Here is a 7,208-nt window from a genome sequence, read left to right as displayed (position 1 = left end):
AAATTTAAATAGTTAAAAGTTGAACTGTGAATAGTTGGTTTTTGTATTATATCATTTATTTATTGCATTTTATGTGGAGTGAATAAATAAAAGTATATTTACGGTGGTCCCCAGAGACAAAGCACGTACAAACTCCAAAACACGTACAAACCCCGAAGCACGTACAAACTCCAAAACACGTACAAACTCAGACGCACATACAAAACACAACAGAAGTGCTCCAGGATGCTAGGCCCAGTGTTGAGCTTTTGTTACCTAGTGGCTACACAAGCCAGGAAGTACCAACGACCAGATTTGGTGTGTGGTAGTAACAGGTAAATGAACATTTTTTTTAAATGATTTGAATATATATTACAGCTTTCCCTGCTTCCTATAGAACAGATGCTGAAGTTCCAGGAGTGTCATTATAGCCTAAATATAGAGTCCATTCTTTTTTAAAATATTTAATAAAGTCTTCATCTTTAAGCAGTGATGTATTAAATCTCCACTTTTTACTTGGCGTAGTATTATTCTTGTGCATTAGTGTTAAAGATACAGGAGCATGATCGCTGACAGCTATCCGGTCGTTAAGTCTGACGTCACTAGCCTAAACTGGGCCTAAACTCCGCTGCAGGTCCATATATCAAACGATCACTATGGCAATACTGAGAGTTGAAAAACTGTCTAAAGTCTTTCATCTTTAATAAAATGATCAGGGTTCTGCTCTACCAGGTGTAACAATTGAGTTTAACATCCAGGAATCCATGAAAACGGAATTTATGACATTTAACGGAGTTAGAAGTTAGCAGGAAGTTAGCTCGCTAGCTTCTATCTAAATACAACATAGCGTGTCCTGACTGCGGGGTTTTGGAAACAAATCGGGGCGATCGTGGCTCAAAAGTTGGGAGGTTGCCTTGTAATCGGAAGGTTGCCGGTTCAAGCCCCGGCTCCGACAGTCTCGGTCGTTGTGTCCTTGGGCAAGACACTTCACCCGTTGCCTACTGGTGGTGGTCAGAGGGCCCGGTGGCGCCAGTGTCCGGCAGCCTCGCCCCCCACGTATAAGATTAAAAACAAACAAAAGACCAAGGATAAACAAGGATTAGATCTACCTAACTTTCAGCACTACTTCTTAGCCAACAGGGCTTCAATTTATCTCAGGATGGCTAAAACATACCTTCTTAGATGAACCTTGGCTAGATGTAGAACAAGCACTTTGCAATAATCTAGAGATTTCAGATCTACCATTTATCAGCTCAAACATCCAACGACATGAATGCTTCAAAAGCATCAGCATCAGCTCTGCTCTGAAAGCATGGTGGGAGTCTTCATTAATCCCATGCAAACGTACACCTATCTGGAACAACCCTGACATATTACAAAACAATAATATGATAAACTTTCCAGATTGGAGTGGTCAAGGAATCAAATATTTAGAACATATACTAGAAGGAACAGAATTTATTTCATTTGACAGACTAGTTACACAATATAAGAATATCAACAAATTAAATCCATAGTAAAAAAGAAATTTAAACCGGGTCAAGTTGAACTACCAAACACCATCAAGTGTGGTACAATTTCTTACTCTTAAAACCCCAAAATTACTTTCCAAAATTTACAGAATGCTTTCTAAAACGGATGAATCAATATCACTTCCTATTGCAAAATGGGAAGCGGATCTATCAGTTAACTTAGACCAAAACTTCTGGTCTCAGATTTGCTTGAAAAGCCTTTCATTTAATTAGAAATCCCAGTCTTCAATTAATTCAATACAAAATATTACATAGAGTGCATTATACAGGTCATCGGATGTTCAAGAGCTTTACGTCTACCAACAACTGCTCACACTGCCAAACCAACTCACCGGACAATTATATCCACGCTCTTTGGTTCTGTCCACCAGTTCAGAAGTTTTGGTGCGAGATATGTGAAGACTTATCGAAGTGTCTGAATGTAACATTCCAACTTCCCCCTTAGTGTGTTTGTTGGGCAGCTTAGATAATGTCACTTCAGAAAAGAATATAGCCCATATGGTTTTCACTGCCCTATGCATAGCCAAGAAAACAGTCCTCATGAACTGGAAAAATAAAAATAATCTTAATTCTAACCAATATAGAAATTATCTATTAGATTACATTAGTCTCGATACAGCCTCTGCCACCACATCAGATCAATTGCTCTGGGCTCCTTTGATCAGCTCCACCCGTAGGCACCCCCCTTGCAGAGTATGGGGGTGCCTACTGGGGTCAGCGGGGGAGCTGGCCCCAGGGAGGGGTCACTTGCCCCTCCCTTCCTTCCCTCCCCATCTCCAGCTGCCCCCCTCTTCCCGCTCCACCACAATCACCCACACATGCAGGGCCTTGGGGTAAAGGTATGTCACCAGGGTGCAGAGGAGGCTACCCCCCCTCTGTCCCCTTCTGGCTGCCTCTGGCTCAATTTTATCCCACAACTTAGACATTCACATTACTCACACTCTCATTACACATACATATAGGACCTTGGGGGTGGGCATGCCACACGGAATCCAAAAGGCCATCAGGGTGTACAACCTCACCCCTGACGTCGTTGCCCACCTCTCAATTTTAAATACACGTAGACATTGAGGGCTAGCAGGAGGGGCTATGCGCTTACCTGCTGCTCTCTGGCAGGTAGCTCCATGCCCTCCTGGGTTTTAAATGCACCTTAGAACACACATGCATCAACACTACATATGAGCGGGCGGAGGGAGGTTTGGAGTCTTCACTCACCCCCATTCTCTGCGACCTGCTGGAGCGGGGGGGCTAGGAGGAGGAGTTGGCCGTCCGATTGGGGTCTGGAATGTGAGGCCTCCCTGCTGCTGCAGAGTCGGGGCGGTCTGCTTCTCTCCACCGCAGGGAGAGAAGTAGGTAACACTACCTAGGTCTTGGTGCAGTTTCCCCTTTCAGGGGCAAGGGTACCTAGACCTGGGGCTCAGAGTACGCTTGGGGAGTGTGATTGTGTGTACAGCGTCTCTTTATGTCTGTCTTCACGTTGGGTGAGTGCTGAGTAATTGCATATGAGAGCATGAGGGTGGGAATGGATGTTTGTATCTGTGTGTGCCTGTATGTCTGTGTCCATATGTCAGGTTGGGCATCAGACGTCACCTCTCTAGGGACATCTCAGGCCCTCCAAGGTATGAAGGCCTAACTCCCCCCACCACTTCCCCTGCCAGTGACATCGGTGCGTTGGTGGTTCTTTGTGTCCGGGAATGGGCGTCCAGGTACACACCGGCTCACTCCTGGTGGCTGCTTGTCGGGGCCTGGAGCCTGGGGCTTGCTTGAGCCACTTCGGGAGTGGGGATTCCCTCCGCCTGGGGCTCGGTCACTCTGGCACAGCTGGCTACCGGCGGAGCTCACGGGCACGTCACTGCAACCCCCCCTGGCTTCTGCTCCGCGGCTGCTGAGTGACCCCTCATCTGGGACTCTCCTCAGCTCTTTCTGGGACAGTGGCGCGGCTGCCCCTCTGTTGGTCTTCCTTGGTCTCTTGTGTTCTGAGGGTCTCTGGATGTCTGGAGTCTTGATCTCCTCCATACCTGCTTCTTGCCCTGGAGGACAGGGCTGTGGCACCCCACACCCTCTAGCAGATCATTACATGAAGGAACCTTTTAAATACAAGCGTGCTCATGCTTACAGGTGTACACACGGGTGCTCACACACACAAACTACACCCTTTTTGGCTCCTACCTCAAAGCACACTTGTGCGCTGTCGATCTTACGTGCTGCACAATAATGTTTAACCCTTTAAGACCTACCATAGAACCAAGTCCGCCAGAGCTTATATTATATTTTTACATGCTGTAGTGCCATTTTTGGGAGCATTTCAAGTTGCTATACACCAATACAACTGTTATAGCCCATATTTTAATAATATGTATGCATTAAGTCCATAGTAACTACATTGATTGCAAAAAAGTGCAATAAACTACAAAAAAATTGAAAATCGTTTTTTTTTTTTTTTTTTACATATATTTCTACTTGGAGAAATTTAAGAGGTTTATCCCTCAAAACTTTAAATACAAAAAAGTTGCAAAAAATAGTTTACAACAACAGGAAATTTATTTTGAGTGTCTTCATAGTTTTATTTTTGAGATACAGCAATTTTTATACACTGCAGGAAAAACGAAAAACAATCCTATGATGCAAATTTGCAAAGAAAAAAATAGCATGTGCATCAAAATAAACTATTTCCAGCAGTGCAGTTCGAGTTCTAAGCATCCCAGAAACTATTCAGAAAAGTATAGAGTCAAACATACACCAGTATAGTACAGTACAGTATAGGCTTTTAAGGCCTACAAGTAAAAAACTACATTTTCCGCGAAAATGACGTCACTTCCGGTTTCGGGCAGGAAATGGCGGGCGTGCGATCGTTCGTTTTGACGTCTTTTTCAATGTGGGAAGTGTTACGAACAGCTGATCGGAAAGTGTGTTTCTGGAATATTATGTTTTCATTTCCTGCAAACGCTTTTTATGCAGTTTTTGCAAAGCTTTATGTGGAAGTAAACCGTGACCTAGGACAAGCTGATAGCATAAGATGTAAGTACAACTCCTCCGGTTTCATATGCAAAAACAATTATTGCGCTAGCTTACGCGGTTCCGGTTCTACAGGGATTTAAAAATAGTTATGCAAAACGGAGCGTGCTGCTCTGACCAGCTTTAAAGGGTTAATATTTAGTATATACTGTTATATTCCCATAGATCATCATGATGTTGTTTATTATGTTGCTCTTTTTTTTCTTCTGCTTGTTTCCTCTTTTTTCTTTCTCAACAGGTGATCCAGGTGATTGATATTTGTATTTTTTGTCTGCTTATTTTGTTGGTTTTTGTTTTTTGCCCTTTATCCCCGTTCCTCTTCCCCGCTGTTTTTCTTTCCATCTTTCTTTCTCCCCTTTCTTTTCCCCAGTCAAGTCTGTCCCGTATTTAGCAAGTGAAAATATAATAAAATAAACAATAAAAGGTGAATCAAATAGACCATTACGGCAAGGCTGGGATGGTCCATTTGGTAAAGTAAATCCGTTGGACATCTTTCTTCACCTTTAGACAATAATTCTGATGGCAAAAGAGCCAAATGGGACAGGCAAAAAAAAGACAAGGACAACATGACTATTTTAATGATGACAACACCGCTAACTTGAACTACCCAAGAGACTGCTGTCTTCAGGTTGTTACAATATGTTACCCGAATTGTCATTTCTCTCAACTATGTTTTGCACAGACCTGACTGCTAAATTACAGTAAGCAAATTTAAATGTAATGCAGTGTTCAAAAACACTGCATCCGACTTCTTTTACTAAGATGATGGGTTTTGTTGTCACGGCAACACGTCAAAGACGTCACCTAAACAGGTAAGGACCCTTCGGAGGAATGGGAAGCGTCTCTGTTTTCGAGAAAGTTGCCATAAATAAAATTGGATATTGAGATGACTGTTAAATGAACAAACAACAAGCCACCAGGGAATCCCTCTCTGCAGTGTACAGTTTTGGTGACTCTGATCTGTGTCAAAATTGTTTGTCAAGTACTTTAATAAGAGTGTGTGCCTGTGTGAATGTCTGTGCACGGCCATTCTCTGATGGCTCCTCTCGGAGGAGCAGCTGGTCCTGATAATGAGTGATGTGCACACATGATGAAATATTAGTCACAGCTGTTTACCTTGTGTGCAATTCAATTAAGATCACCCCAACACACATTCTTAAGGCGGGCGATCGTGGCTGAAGAGTTCGGAGTTCGCCTTGTAATCGGAAGGTTGCCGGTTCGAGCCCCGGCTTGGACAGTCTTGTGTCCTTGCACCTTGGGCAAGACACTTCACCTGTTGCCTACTGGTGGTGGTCAGAGGGCCCGGTGGCGCCAGTGTCTGGCAACCTCGCCTCTGTCAGTGCGCCCCAGGGTGGCTGCGGCTACAATGTAGCTTGCCATCACCGGTGTGTGAATGGGTGGGTGACTGGATGTGTAAAGTGCTTTACGGTCCTCAGGGACTAGTAAAAGTGCTATACAAACACAGGCCATTTACCATTTAAGTAGCCTTCCAAGGGTTGAATGAATGATGTTTCTAACAGAATCTGTGTCATGATTTCATCCTATGTTACATTTTTTGTTACTTTGGCCAATAGTCCATATAAACATGGCAGCTAGATTTCAAGCTGTTTTGATTTCTTGTGGTAGCTGTGGCTCAGGATTTAGAGTGGGTAACTAGAGTTACCGACTCCAGTCTCCATGTTGAAGTGTGAAACATAGTGAGTAAAAAATATGACTGAAGATAGGGCTGCTCGATTATGGCAAAAATGATAATCACGATTATTTGACGATATTTATTTAACAATAACAATGTATTGAATAAAGACTTTAAAAAATAATATAAAATAGTGTGCAAATACTGATAACAGTGCAAATGTTTGCAATATAAAAAATAAATGAAAAATGTAAACATCTGTTTAGTGAACTTTGCAGTGTTGCTCTGTGGTGCAGCTACGACACTGTAGCAAAGTTTACACACTATGTCTACTTGATCCACGTCTGACTCCGCCAACCCATAATGTTTCCACACCACTGACGGTTTTTTACCTCTCTTTTCAACCAGCGGCAGTCACTCTCCTCTCCAAATAACTACTGCTCAGCTTTCCGAGCTTCCCTCGGGTCCTCTTAATCAGCGGTCCCCAACCCCCGGGCCTCGGACCGGTACCGGTCCGTGAGTCGTTTAGTACCGGGCCGCGAGAGTTGAGGCTCAGGTGTGAAATGTATAGTTTTCAGGGTTTTTATTGGTTTTCAGCGTTATTTTGTTATCGTTTTTATCGTTTACTTGGTTTTCCTGGGTCTTTTCACGTGTGTTATGAATAAATCTTCTTTTTTTCGGTACCGGTACTAGTTTTATTTTGTTGTATTTATCCGCGACACCTTAAAGGCCGGTCCGTGAAAATATTGTCGGGCATGAACCAGTCCATGGCGCAAAAAAGGTTGGAGACCGCTGCTCTTAATTGTTGTGACACGTGTTCGAAATGCAGAGAGGTGCGCTCGATTTGCCACACGGAGCAGCGCGAGAGTAAAGCACGAGGGAGGGGCTAATAATCGGCTCAGTCATTTTTAATGATCGTTGAAAGCCCAGATCGTAATTGTGATTAAAATTCGATTAATTGAGCAGCCCTAACTGAAGAAGAAAAACTCAAATGCAGCCTAGACCTATTGCAGCATCAGGAAGGATTCAGGGTCCCTGAACTATATGCT

This window comes from Copadichromis virginalis, linkage group LG17 (assembly GCF_057382275.1).
Source record: "Copadichromis virginalis isolate Kocher_CV1m ecotype Utaka linkage group LG17, C_Virginalis_male_GT1.1, whole genome shotgun sequence".
NCBI classification, from domain to species: Eukaryota; Metazoa; Chordata; class Actinopteri; order Cichliformes; family Cichlidae; genus Copadichromis; species Copadichromis virginalis.
The sequence above is the reverse complement of the archived record's forward strand: the minus strand, read 5'-3'. Positions refer to the sequence as shown.